Source organism: Lynx rufus, unplaced genomic scaffold, assembly GCF_022079265.1.
Source record: "Lynx rufus isolate CCGP_SWC_20201006 ecotype Redwood Valley unplaced genomic scaffold, mLynRuf1.p SCAF_3, whole genome shotgun sequence".
Classification (NCBI taxonomy): Eukaryota; Metazoa; Chordata; class Mammalia; order Carnivora; family Felidae; genus Lynx; species Lynx rufus.
Window position 1 is genome coordinate 120,610,539 of NW_025814845.1, and position 15,831 is coordinate 120,626,369.

Sequence of the window (15,831 nt, forward strand, 5' to 3'; positions counted from 1 at the left end):
CTCGAGCTAGCTCGAATAAAGGCTCTTTTGCTTTTGCATCGGACTCGGCTCCCTAGTGGTCTTTGGGGATCACGAATTCTGGGCATAACAGAGATATGTGGAGAAAAAACTCTACAGATGTGGAAAGAATTCAAGAATTGAGTTTCAGAAATATGGCAGATTATACATTAAAAATTCCTCCTGCTAGATTAGTTAGGGATGCTGAGAAGAATTACACCAGCTTTAAAAAAATGCACAGCTAAACCGATATAAAAGACAAATATCCAGGTGTCAGGAATAATGAAGCAACTGAAACCGGGACTGGCAAATGAGTAGGCTACCTTGCCTTTGCCTTGATGATGGGTGGTGAGTAACAGTCACAAGCTAGGAATTTGGCTTTTAAGGGAATGCAAAGGACAGGAGATGGGAACTTGGCTATTGTAAGGAGGAGAATTGAAGTTAAAATCCCTGCATAAAACTAGAAGGGCTTAAAGTCTCAGAGGAAAAAAAAAAAAAAAAATCTCCCAACCAGTAAAAGAACACCATAGACAATAGGGAAACTGGTTTATCTGTGCTTGGGCTCTAAGTGAGTTATTTTATATAAATCCCTTGAGAATGTACAAAATCTGGGCCTGCCCAACACAGAGAACTGAATTTATATCACATGTGGTCTAGAAAGCCACAAGTCAAAAAATTACAAAGAACTAAGTCCTAAGCCAGAGATCTCCAATGAGTATACACAGAAGTAAACCCAAAACTATGCTGGAAGAACACTCTACCTTAAGCTGAACAAGAATTTTATAGATAAATTCATAATCCAAGATTTAAGACAAAAAAGAAAACAAAAAACAGTGGATTAAAACACCCAAGAAATGAACACAATAGAAATGTCTGATAGAGGGGCACCTGGGTGGCTCTGTCAGGTGTCGAACTCTTGGTTTGGGCTCAGATCATGATCTCACAGTTCATGAGTTCGAGCCCCACATTGGAATCTGTGCTGACAGTGTGGAGCCTGCTTGGGATTCTCTCTCTCTCTCTCTCTCTCTCTCTCTCTCTCTCTCTCTTCTCTCTCTCTCTCTGCCCCTCCCCCACTCATGCTCTCTTTCTCTCAAAATAAATTAAAAAAAATCTGATTGAGACTACTAAATAATCATGACTAAAAGAATTATCATATATTTTAACTAATTAGTCTAAAACTCCCTAAAATTCTAATTACTAATACAAAGCTGCATTTCTTAACATACACAAATGAAAAATGGATGAGTAGTCACTCAAGGAAAGATTAATAATTGTATTGGGGGGAAGATCAGGGCAAAACAAGAAATAGGAAATATTGAATTATTTGCCACTGAATTACTTTGGCACCATGTAAGAATATAAAATTGTAAATGCACTTAATAGGTAGTTACTGTAAGGTAATATGGCTTCCCCTTGGAAATGTGTAAATTGAGGCTTTTTCATCAAAAGTACCTGCAAAAGCATCGACATGAAGCAAACACCTACCTATATAGGATCTAGAGGATCTTGGTCTATACATCAAAGCAAACACAGTAGTTTGAAAGTTGGAAGAGGTAGTGGTGAAGAAAAATGTTGTACTCATCATTAAATTTTCTCTTTGGGGCACCTGGGTGGCTCAGTCAGTTAAGCATCCAACTTTGGCTCAGGTCATGATCTCACAGTTCGTGAGTTCAAGCCCTGCATCAGGCTGTGTGCTGACAGCTTGGGGCCTGGAGTCTGTTTTGGATTCTGTGTCTCTCCCTCTCTCTCTCTGCCCCTCCCTGGCTCTCACAGTCTCTCTCTCAAAAATAAATACACATTAAAAAAATTTAAATTTTCTCCTATATTTAACTACTTGTAATGCTTTATAAATTAATAATCAACATATTCATCATTGTCTCCTTATCTGATTTATTATTGAGGCCCCATCTAATAGACACCTATATAAACATCCTAGAATGTTATCTGTATCTGTTTGCTGATTCCCTTTTACCTAAACCTCCTCCCAGACACATGAATTCATAGACAATGAATTTTGTCTATTTTATATTTCTAGTGATTTCCACTGCCATATTCCTATCTGGCCCCTCATCACATCTCACCTGGGTTTTTCATTTAGTCATCAAATATTTCATTGCAAGCTTACTATGTATCAGGTACTGTTGTTCCAGATGTTGTTCCTGTTGTTTCAGGTAATGTTGTAGTAAAACTAAGATGTAGAAAACTAAGACGTTTTCAGAACCTACCTTCATTGCCTCCAGTGCTTCCTACTCCAGTTGAATCTTAATGATTTAACCTTCTTAAAACACATATCACTCACCTACCTGCTCAAAACCTTCAAGGGTTTCCTGAAAGAAGATACAGGCCAAATGTTTTACTTTGACATTAAAAGGCCTCCAAAATCTGGCCCCAAACCACCTTTACTTAAAGTTTTCTCTCACTGCTCCCCTAGACATTTACTTGCATTGGTTTGAGAAGCAATATCTTGTTATTGTTTTTTAAGTTATAATTATTTAAGTAATCTCTACACCCAACATAGGGCTCAAACTCAGAACCCTGAGATCAGGAGTCACATGCTTTTCCAACTGAACCAGCCAGGATCCCCAAGAAGCAGTATCTTTCAAATAAGCCATATAGATTTCTTCCTCCCAGAAATCCGAACTGAGTAAAAAACAAAACCCATTTTTATTCTATTTACAAAAAACAGATAAGGGATATAAATATATGAAATGTTGAAAGTAAAAGAAGGGAAAAAGATATAACATTCAACACTAATCAAAGGAAAACTGGTATAGCTTTATTAAATCAGAAGAGTAGATTCTATGGCAAAAAATATTGCTAGAGACAAAGAAGTAGACTTCATCATAAATGATTTGATTCATCAGAAAGATATAACAATTCTAAATGTGTATGTACTTAATAACATAGTTTCAATATATATAAAGAGAAAAATTACAGAATTATAATGAAAAGTAGATATCCACAATCATGTGGAAGATTTTCATAAATCTTTCTTTTTATTATTATTGTTACTATTTTAAATGTTTTATCTGTTTTATTTATTTTTGAGAGAGAGAGACAGAGAGACAGAGCGTGAGTGGGGGAAGAGCGCTCGAGAGAGATGTAGACACAGAATCCAAGGCAGGCTCCAGGCTCTGAGCTATTAGCACTGAGCCTGACACAGGGCTTGAACCCACAAACTGTGCGATCATGACCTGAGCTGAAGTAGGACGTTTAACTGACTGAGCCACCCAGGCACCCCCATACAACTTTCTTATTAACTGATAGAATGAACAGACAAAAAATTCAGTTGAATATAAAATATTATATAATTATATAAAATAATTAATAAACCTGATCTAATTAACATATATGGAGCACTGCAACCAAAAACTATAGAACACATACAATTTTTTTTATGAAACACTAATAAAAATTACACATATGCTGGGCTATTAAAGCAAGTTGCAACAAATTTCAAAATATGTTCTTTGACCAAAGAGCAATTATGCTAGAAATTAGTGATAAAAGATACACTGAAAATTCCCATTTATCTGGAAAGAAAATTATGAAATGTACTTCTAAATAACCCATGGCTCAAAGAGAAACTTTCTAATAGATATTAGAACATATTCTAACTGAATGACAGTAGATAATTATATATTAAAACATGTAAGATCAACCAGAGCTGTACTTGGAGAGTAATTCACAGCTTGAAGTACATATTTTAGACAAGAAGAATGCTGAAAATCATTAATCTAAGTATTCATCTCAAAAACTTAGAAAAATAAGGGAAATTAAGCCAAAGAAAACAGAAGAAAATAATAAAGAACAGAAAGTAATGAGATAGAATATGTGCATTAGAAAGGATAAATAAAGCCAAAAGTTGTTCATAGAAAATACTAACAGAATTGATAAATTTTTGCTGAGACTAATGATAAAGAAAAAACATATCACAAATAACCAATATCAGGAATGATGAGGGACCTAACAATACAAATCCTAGACATTATAAAGATAACCAAATGATATGAATAACTTCATGCCAATAAGTTTGAAAATGTAGATAAAATGGATAAACTCCCAGAAGAATATAAATTACGAAAACTTACACAAGAGGAAGTACAAAGATCTGAATAGTTTTCCATCTATTTAGAATTAGAAGCCAAACCATAATTATGTCTTCACAATGAATGTTATAATTCATTTAAGGAATTATTCTAAGCTCACACAAACTCTTTCAGAAAACAAACAAACAAACAAAAACTTTCTCATTTATTTTATGAAGCCATAACATGACAAGGACAGCACAAAAAGGAATATTACAGGCTAATCTCACTTATGATGCAAAATCCCCTGATGCACATGAATGAAAAATTTCTAAACTAATTTTTACCAAATCAAGTTCAGTGATTCATAACAAAAGATAATGCCTATAGCCAAGTTGAATTTATTCCAGAAAGCAGGTTATTCAACATGTAAAATTCAACCAGTGTAATTCAACATAATAATAAAAAAGAATAAAATCATAGGGTTATTTCAATAGATACAAGAAAAGCATTTTATACACTCAGTATTCATTCATAATTTTAAAACAAACAAAAGATTTTGGTAAACTAGAAATAGAAGGGACTAGCATTAATTTTGTTAAGGGTTTCTTGAAAAAACCTAAGCATTTTCAAAAAAAAAAATCCAAGAAAACATCATACAAAGTGATGAAATCTTAAAGCTTTCCCACTGGGATCAGAAACAAGGTAAGAGTGACTGCTCTCAATGTTCAATTTAATATCTCAGACTTCTATTTAATACATTACTGGAGGACATAACTAGTTTAATAAGGAAGAAAAATAAATAAAAAATATAAGGAAAGGAAAAAATAGGCATGACTTAAAGATGTAAAAAAATTAAAGGAATCTACAGAAAAGTTATTTTAATTAAGAGAGAAGTTAGGTGTGCCTGGGTGGCTCAGTCAGTTAAGCATCCGACTCTTGATATCTGCTCAGGTCATGATCTCGCAGTTGTGGGCTTGAGCCCAGCATAGGGTTCCATGCTGACAGAGAGGAACCTGCTTGGGATTCTTTCTCTCCCTCTCTCTTTGCCCCTCCCCCCCACCCCTGCTCATGCTCTCTCTCTCTCTCTCTCTCTGTGTCTCCCAAAATAAAATAAACATTAAAAAAAGTGAAGTTAGAAAGTTGCTAGTTATAAAGTAAATTTACAAAAATCAATCTTATTTCAATTTACCAAAACAAACTTCTTTTTAAGTATCATTTATAATGGCCTCAAAAATATCAAATTCCTAGGAATAAATCTATAAAAAAATATGTCTCTCAAGAAAACTATAAAACACTTTTGTAAGACATTAAACATACAGAATCTCATAAAGTCTCAAACATACAGAATCTTCTATAAATTAGAAGACTCAACATTATAAAAATGTTCTCAAATTGATCTATAGATTCAAAGCAATCCCAATAAAAATTCTATACAGATTGTGTGTGTGTGTAACCTGATAAGGTGAATATAAAATTAATATAGTAATGACAAAGGCCAAGAATAGTTGAAACAGTTAAAAAAGAACAAGCTGGAAGAACTTGATCTATTTGATGTCAAACGTATTACAAATCAGCAGTAATAAAGACTGTGTTGTCTTGATATAAGAATAGACAAATTGAATAGAAGAGGCAGCTCAAAAACACACCACACAAATATGGATACTCAATTTAACAAAAAGGTGCCACTGCAGAACGATGGGAAAAGATAGTCTTCAACAAAAAATTCCCTATCTATGTAGGGAAAGAAAAAATTTAATTCCTATCATATGAGGTGGATTACAGATCTAAATCTGCACAACAAAGCAACTAAAGCTTTTAGAAGATAATATAAGATTATGAATCTTCATGATGTTCAAATCAGAAAACATTTCTTAGCACAAAAAACCAGTAAACATCATGGAAAAGATAATAAATTGGTTTACATTCAAAATAACAGCAATTTCTATACCCTGCTATTGAAATGTGAATGGAAACATCTATTTTGGAAATGGATTTGGAATTATCTACAAAAAGTGAGCATATATATTCCCTTTGAGCCAGCTATGTGACTCCTACATACATATCTAAAAACAAAAAATGCACATGCGAAAGGAGTCAAAAGACAAGCACCAGAATTTCATACCAGCATTACTGTAATAGCCTGAAACTGAAAACTTCAATACCCAACAGTAGAATGGATAAATAAAGGCATATTTCTACAATAAAATACTACATATATAGCAACAAAAATGAACAAACAATACCTACAAGCAGTAACATGGATATGTATTACAAATATCATGCTGAGTAAAAGAACACCAACACAAAAGACAATATATTTTACCTTTGTATATACATATGTACATAATGTACATTACATTAAACATAGGTGAAACTCAGCTGCACCATTTAACTCAGGGTAGAGGCTAATCTTGGAGAGGAGGAGAAAAAAGTGGTTGAGAGCAAACACAAAGAGAACTTTCAGGGTACAAAGGTGTCCTAATGTTTGGCATGTACATGGGTGTCCACTTTAACCTAATTCATTGAGCTGGTGTTTGGTGCACCTCACTATATGTACATTATGCTTCACACACACACACACACACACACACACACACACACACACACACACACAAACACACACACACACAGGAAAAAAACTAAAAAAAAAAAAAGAAAAAAAAAAACAAGAAAAAAGGCTGACACAATATGCCAAAGATTATTGTAGATATGATGATCCTGGTGCTCATCTAATTCCTATAAAACCAAGTTGCTTTCTTCTAGCACACAAATAATAAAAATTTTCACATACAGAACATTTCCATTAAAATAGTATTTCCTGTTATTGTATTCAATAGCTACAGAGTATATGCAAAATGGTTACTATTATTGAAAATGAGAAACAGCTTACACCATATTGTTTCTTCATATCACTGGTGTAACTCATGCTTCATTTGACATATCTTTAAAAAGAATCATAGTATGAATAATACTGTTTCAAAGACTTGTTTGGTTTTAAAACAAGGCTTTCTTATTTTGAATCCAAAAGTAATTAGACATAAGACAAGCACAAATTGGACCCAAAGGAATCAAGTTGTGTTCCTACTAATGATGATTGTCTTTAAACACACAACATGCCACAGTCCAAGAACTCAAATATTTTTGTAATAGCCGCTTGAGAGCCTTATTTGGAGCTGTGTATGATTTCTGATGGTCTTGCTTACAAGTGTATTTTTCTAAGAATTCCATTTATCTAAATCTCTGGAATGGAAGGAGGGAGCCTGGAACAATGGATCCAAATTGGGCAGACATTTCTAGGATTCCACAAGCATCTAAGGAACATCCTTTGGAAAAATGCAGATTTTCACCCAACTTTTTACCCCAGGCAAACTTCTGATAACCTCCTCCATGGTCCAGTGATTATAATTTGATAATTATATATGAAAAATATTAAATATTTTAATTTACATGAAATTGTTTCAAAAAGTAGAGTGTCTATTCCACAGTCTCCTTTACAATGTAAAATGGTAGTAGGTGTTAGGCTACCTATAATGCCTCTATTTTCCTCCAAAGTTTTAATAGAGCATTAAATATAAGAATTAGGTAAGGGTATGGATATAAAACTATAGTTATAACAGGGTAAGATTAAACTTTTACTGCACCCTATCCTATCTATTTTCCATCCGATAGCTTAAAGATGTTACAGATTACTCAGGTTAGCACCCCACGGTACCACATGTAAATATAACCTCCTCACTCCACAAATGTGTAGTTTTCCATGCCTAAAGTGCCCTCCCATTTCACCTCTACTTAAATTTGCATATTGCTTTAGAACTAGCATGTAAATTTAGGAACACTTCTTTCTACCCCCAATGATTCCTAACTGGAAGGAAGCTCAATGTCTTTACTCTGAGCCTCTCTCCACCCTGTCACACCATCCCTGAGGAGGTAAACATCTGATTTGTAAATATATATTGAGAATACATGGCTCTGTTCCATCCTCTGTCTTCGAGGGAGCTTCCTGCCCCTTCAATGTGCAACCAGCAATGACATGAATCTTAGGGATTCATTATTAGAAATCCAAATTAGCTACAACTTGAAAATATATCCATCTGCCTTTCAGGAAAAAAGGTAATTATTTTGGCTTTCATCTTCACTAATGTGTTTCTCTACTTGTACAGAACCTAGGAAGGGGGCCTCTTCAGATAACCCTGCATGTACGAGTATCTATGTCTTCCATAAGACCCCTTACTAACTACACTAGGCATTGGTGATATTTGCCCTTGTTAAAATAACATTTATTATGTTTCACTCAATACTACTTTACACTGAGTAGGTATGAATGTCTCTGTGTGTCCCCAGTCATCGTCAGCTAGACTGTAAATTCTTTCTGAATAAGCAACATGTTTTCTTATTTGTATTCTACGCTGTATTCAATAGTACATCTTGATTGCTTGAAAAAAGATGTAATATTTTTCTCCTGGTAACTATAACTAATACAACTGATCACAGCATTGTAAGTATCTTTTGTTTTTATTTGATAGGAATGAGCAATCAAGTATCCATAATAATTAAAAAATGACACTGTGGATTATTCCGGTCTAAGTAAATCTTTATGAAATGCATGCTTTCTAGCCTTAGTATACATCATAAGCCAAACTACTCACCTTTCTTCATTGGCACCATGTTACTAACTTGACCAATTAGGTTATTAGAGATAGTCTAGAACAGGAACTTCTATTCAGTTGATCAAAATAGAGAAAGCTTACCCAAAGTGGCCTGAGAGAACAACACTGAAAAGAGACAAGTTTGGAGCTAGCAAAATAGTGCTTATCATAATATTCTAAACAGGCAAGCCAGGACAGCAACAAGAATTAGCTATGGGCAACTAAGGGATTCAGACCTAGATCAGGAGTAACAATGGGTCTAGAAGACGGGCTTAGAACTAGTCACACATGGTAAGCATGCTGGGACTTCTCTTCTAGCATGATACTCATTTCCTGCTTCTGGGAATGAATGTGTGTCTTAAAGAACTTACAGCATTATTCATCTATCCCAGCTTGCAACATTGGAAGGTTTTTTCAAGTATCTTTTCTTTTTTGGTAAGGCTGAAAAATGCGAGAAATAAGAGTTTTGATATCTTGCACGGGCTCAAAAGGACAATGTAGTTGATATAACTAGAAGGGTTGTCTTAGCCTCCACTTGTAACAGAATTTAGAAGGTCCCACTGATATGTGTGGGAAAATTCTATATAATTGCTGTCATAGCAAGGTGTTAGTATATGGTAAATGATAAAATGCAGATGCTAAAAAGGGGTTTTAGGGTTACCACACAGGTAGTGTTGCAGAACCAGTAGGTGTCTTCCCAAGTCCAGCAGAACTTAGGAGGGAAGAGGAAAAAACAGCCATTTCTTCCCCATAGGTTTCTCAGATCAAACCATATGAACTGAAGACAAATAATAATCAAACCAACCACTTTTTGTTGAATACTGCTATTTGCCACACATTGTGCTAAGTGCTTACATTTATTATCTCTTAATCCTCTGATGCGTACTGCTATTATTTACAGTTTGCCGATGAGGGTGTTGAGGCTTCGAAAGATTATGTGTGACAGGTATCATTTACTGTCTACCTCATATCTATTCTCCCTTCTTCCTTGTGTAGAGAATGCTATTTGTATTTTTGTGTTTTTCAGGGAGATGATGTGTTTTGCCCCAGAAATAGTAGTTTGCCTAAGGCAACAATGACAATCCCACTCCCTGCCTTCTCAGACAAGCTTGCTTCTCTTTCAGGTAGAGACAGCCATGTGACCCAGTTCTGACCAACAAAACATAGGAAGCCCACTGGAGATTTCTGGGGATAAAGGAGGACTGATACAGCCAGTGCTACTCTTCTCCCTCCTCTCTCAAGTGCCAGTGTGATAGCTAGAACTATAGCAACTATCTTTTGGCCATGAGGATGACCTAAAAATTCTCAGAAAGCTGCTGTTATTAAGCTGCTGGACCAGTAAAGCAAACATAGATCTCCAGACTTTTTAATATACAAGAAATACAAAAACTTATTTAAGTCACTGTGGCAGGGATTTCTGTTATTCAATGTAATCCTGACACAGTGATTTTGTGAAAATGATTTATAAGAGGTAAAAATATGTTGATGCAAGATCTTACGAAAACAATGTATATTTATAACTTCATGCCTACTATATGTTGACAACTGTAATAATGCAAATCACTGCATTCCTTGCCTGATTCTTTGAGAGTTAGCCATATACACAATATAACATTCATATGTTAATATAGTACTGGCAGAATACATAAATGGTAAGAGGATTTAGAATAAAAGAATGATCAAAATACACAGAATTAAAATCAGATTAAGTAAAGGCATTCAAGGGAGTGATTTTTGAGCCAGTTTGCTTAGGAAAGTGGTATCAATTGGAAGAGCAGTGACAGCATTCAAGGCCATTAGATGTGACATATAAAATAGTAAAAATGAGAATAAGGGAGTTGTATGCATAAAACAGATAAGCATATTTGCTGGGCTAGAGCAAAAAGTCTAAGAATAATGAAAAGAAGGTTATAAAAGAGGCAGGGAAGATGTATGACCTTGAAGGGATGCCAGAGGACTTTGGGTTTATTTATATAGGTAAATGTATATAGGTAATGTGGAATTAGTATAGATTTTACAGAAAGCCATATGATGGAAAATTGTTTGGATAATTTTATCTTAGCATAAACTAAAGACCAATGGCCCAGCTGGGAGCTTCCTGCAATTGGCCTAGAATGATGTAAATGGAGTGAAACTAAAAAGTGATAATGTGGAGAAAGAATCTGCAGGACTTGGCGTTACTGAGTATGGGAAGATGAAGGAGAGGAATTAAAATTACACCCGAATGGCAGTTTAACATTGAAAATTTGAAGAAAAAAATGATGAATTTTATTCTAAACAGCCCTAGTGACTTAGAAAAAAATAAAATTTCTGAAGACCAGGTTACTTGCATCTCCTAATAATTACTGAATGCTACCCAAAAAAATAAGCACTATTTTAAAATAGTGAAATTCCTTCTTTGTCTTCAGTAAATACCCGAGTGTGTTATAACTTAAGAGCTAGATAGGTAGCTTGTTACCATTCTTTTACCGAGGCTACCCTCTGTTTCATTTTGTTGCCATATCCATTTAACATGTGATTCTTACAAATTTTAACAGTTGAAAAACAAACAGCTGGCTGAACTCTCTGCTTCAGTGTTTTGGATACTTTGCTTCTTGGTAAGTGATCAGTATTTTGATACTGCTGTAGTAATAACAGGAAATGATCTGTTAAAATCTGGATCTCCAGCTATAGATGAATGCCAGGGTAAAGAGGAGAAGTAGTCTGAGAATAAAGTCTATAAAAACAGTTTGGGAAATTATTTCTAGGACCACAGGGAGAGAATCATAATTTACTCTTAACTTCGGAAAAGCAAATGCAAAGTAGAAGAATATCTTATGATGATCACTGAACTGCATCAGTGGAAAGCTTATAGCCACAAACACAGTAATTAAAACAATTGAGATGGTAAATGCTAGAGCTTCAACAATACACAAGGTGAAAAACCACTCCCTGATAAATTCACACAGAAAAACGTTTTGTAAGTAAAACACTTCTAAATTGGTCTAATTATAATCTTGTCTACGTGCACAAAGTGGTAAACTGGTTCTATTCACCAGAAAGGACAAGAGAAGACGAGCAGTGGGAACGGAATTAGCCACAGAATAAAGAGAGGGTATTTTCACCTAAGGAGTCACAGAAGTGAGGAAAACACAACAATGTGGGCAAAAGAAGATAATCTTGGTTTAAAAGATGCACAACTGGGGTGACTCAGTTGGTTAAGCATCCAACTTCGGCTCAGGTCATGATCTCACGGTTTGTGGGTTCAAGCCCCACATTGGGCTCTGTGCTGACAGCCCAGACCCTGGAGCCTGCTTTGGATTCTGTGTCTTCCTCTCTGCGCCTCCCCTGCTCAGGCGCTGAATCTCTCTCTCAAAAAAATAAACATTAAAAAAATTTTTAAAAGATGCACAACATAAGTGTGTCCACATATAATTACAACTAAAGTATTTTCTCTAATGCTTTAATGTAACATATTTTATAAGTTTTATCAGTTTTAAAAGGTAATTGATGAAACAAACCAGTAACCAACAATTTAATTAAAAATACGATAAGCCAACATTTTATGGAGAATTTTAGAGCAATAACAATTTTCTAAAACACTAGAAATTTTATATTCATAAAAATTTATACTGTGCTGTTTAATCTAGTGTATTAAGTAATGTACTAAATTAGTAGTCATAATGGCTAAAAGAACAGAAGGCATGGTAACTAAAATTACTTTCCAAGATTGTCAGTATTTTAATTGCTGGAAACTTTCAAACAAGAGGAAATGTACAAAACATCACTTGATTCTGAATACACAAATCATCTGTTTCAAATTAATCATTACTCATAAAAACAATGACAGTCTGGATACAAGAACAGACTTGAGAAGTAAATAACTAGATGATATTACAGTCTTTCTTTTAAAATCCCACTTCTCTAACAAATGTCTTCTTTCCTTCACCTCTTTCTGAATGGAAAGTCAACTTTTTTCTCCTTTACACTACTCTCCACCAATTAGAGATCTTATCACTTTAATTTCTGATTTTGCTAATTAGAGGCCTATTATTTCCCCCCTAATAGACTATAAGCAACTGGAAAGCAAGGTCTGTATCAGATTTATCTTGGTTTCCTTATCACATCTAAGTCAACAACCAATATCTATTAGTCTTTTTTGAGTTGTATATTTATTAGTGTTCAATGAACTGCTGTATTTTAAAATTCCATAGTTTGATACAGAGAAAAGTTTCTTATGACAGTATTTCCCCAGTTAATAAACTGATTTTGAAGTTACATTACATTTGGATTACATGTGAATTCTTTAAGATGTTTGTTTATTTGTTTGTTTATTTTAGAGAGAAAGAGAGAGAGAGAAATAGAGGGAGGAGGAAACAGAGAATCCCAAGCAGGCTCCACACTATCAGTGCACAGCCCAGTGCAGGGCTTGAACTCACAAACCATTGACATCATGATCTGAGCTGAGGTCAACAGTCAAATGCTTAACCGACTGAGCCACCCAGGCATGACCACAGATCACATGTGAAATTTAAAAATTTAAATCTTAGGGGCACCTGGCTGGTTCAGTCAACAGAGCATGCATTTCTGATCTCAGGGTCATTGAGTTCAAGCCCCATGTTGGGGGTAGAGTGTGTTTATTAAAAATTTAAATCTTATTAACTGCACAGTTTGTCCAACACTCAAAAACATACACTGATTATGAATGCATCAGTGAATTCATTTGCTGTCACTGTTTTATTAACTGTTAAAATAGTTCTTCAATTTTAGTTTTCTATTCTCAAATCCTATACAGTAAAACACAGAACTACTTCAAACCTAGCATCTTTGAATGATTACTATGTGAAACAGGTAGAGTAAGCTATTTTAAAATCAGCTTTATTGAGGTATAATTGACATGCAATAAACTGCACATATTTGAAGTATATAATTTGATAAATGTTGGTATATGTATATACCTGTGAAATCAGTCACAGACTAATGAACATCTGTATCATTTCCCCCAAACAGTTCATCCCTCCTTACTTCTCCCCTCTCCCCATCCCACACAACCAGGGATCTGTTTTCTATTGATTTGTTTGTTATTTTCTAGAATTAAAAAAAAAAAAAGGCATCAAACAGTATGTACTCTCTTTTGTATGGCTTCTTTCTCTTTGCATAATTATGACCAAAATTCATCCATGTTGTTGCATGTATTGTTCATTTGTATTACTGAGCAGTGTTCTATTATATGGATATACCACTATTTGTTCATATATTCTGCTACTGACCAACATTTGGGTTGTTTCCAGTTTTCAGGTATGAAAATTAAGCTATGAATATTCCTTGTATAGATATATGCTTTCTTTTCTGTTGGGTAAATATCAGGGAGGAAATAACTGGGTCACACAATAGGTGTATGTTTAACTTGTTAAAAAAATCACTACACTGTTTTCCAAAGTGGTTATACATCAGTTTCATCTTCACCATCAGTGTGAGGTTTGGTTCCTCCACATCTTTGTCAACCCTTGCAATCATCTTTTTAATTGTAGCCATTCTAGCAGCTGTGAAATGATATCTCATCGTGCCTTTACTTTGCATTTCACTGATGTTGAGTGAAGCTGAGCATCTTTTCACATGCTCATTGGCCAATCCTATGTCCTCTTTGGTAAAGTGACTATTCAAATTTTTTGCTTACTTTATTGGATTGTTTGTGTTCTTACTGTTGAGTTGTAAAAATTCTTTATATATTCTAAATACAAATCCTTTGTCAAGTATATAATATGCATTTTTAAAAAAGAAATGCAACTACTTTAGATAATTATGCTTTGTCAATATAATACATGGTCTGTCTGTATTTTAAATAACCCATATAAAAAGGGAAGTATTATTTCCATTATCCTCAGCTACCAAGTTTCCCCATGCCTAAGAAAGGTGGTCACCCAGCTGGCATATAAAAAAGAGAATAAAAGTAGAAATAGAAAACATACGGATTTTCTCAACATTCTTCTTAATCCCTCCTGATTTTAGGAGCCTTATAGCAAACTATTAGTAGTAAGAGATAACAGAGGGGATCATGTAAATGATAATTAGTCTTCTTCCTTTTTCTTTTAAGCAAAATTTTAATAAGCATTTAGCAAGTAATAACATTATTATTAATAAGCCCGCCTGTATTTTTTATTAAATGTCTCTATCTCTTATACTAAGACCCTGTTGTTTACATGAATGTTCTCCTTATCAGACTAAAGCACAAGATTCAATACAGTACCTAGTAAATATTGTTATTATTTCTTTGATTCCCTCCTTTTCTTTTAATTCCTATCCATGTGTTTTCCTCTCTTCTTCCATTTCCAGCATCCCCCAACTATATTCAGATTAATTTGCTGATTCCAAATGAGTCGTGGTTATAGATTTTTTGGTGACCCTATAGATCACCTACCATGCTTCTTACTTCAAAGAAACAATATGAAAATGACAATAAAACTCTTTGTGGAACTCACTGAAAGAACATCAGATATTCTCCCGAGTGAAAAAGTGACACCTTTTTTTTTTATAGTAGCCATGCAAATTAGTACTCCTTGCCAGAATAAAGCATACATATAATTATTTTTTAAACTTTACTATTTAATGGATTAAAGACCTAAACATGAGACCTGAAACCATAAAACTCTTAAAAGAAAACACAGGCAGTAATCTGTGGGACATAGGCCTTAGCAATATATTTATGGATTTGTTTCCTCAGGCAAGGGAAACAAAAGCAAAAATAAAATATTGGGAGTACAACAAAATAAAAAGCTTTTGCATAGAGAAAGAAACCATCAATAAAACAAAAAGGTAATCTACTGAATAGAAGGTATTTGCAAATGATACATCCAATAAGGGGTTAATATCCAGAATATATAAAGAACTTCCACAATTCAACAGAAAAAAAAATCTGATTAAAAAATAGGCAAAAGAGATACATGAAAAGATGGTCACTAATCATCTGGGAAATGTTAGTCAAAATCACAATGACTTATCACTTCACACTATTATCAGAATGGCTATTATCAAAAAGACAAGAAATAACAAGTGTTGGTGAGGATGTGGACAAAAGAGAACCTTATAGATTGTTGGTGGGAATGTAAATTGACGCAACCACTGTAGAAAACAATATGGAGGATCCTCAAAAAATTCAAAATAAAAATATCATATGATTC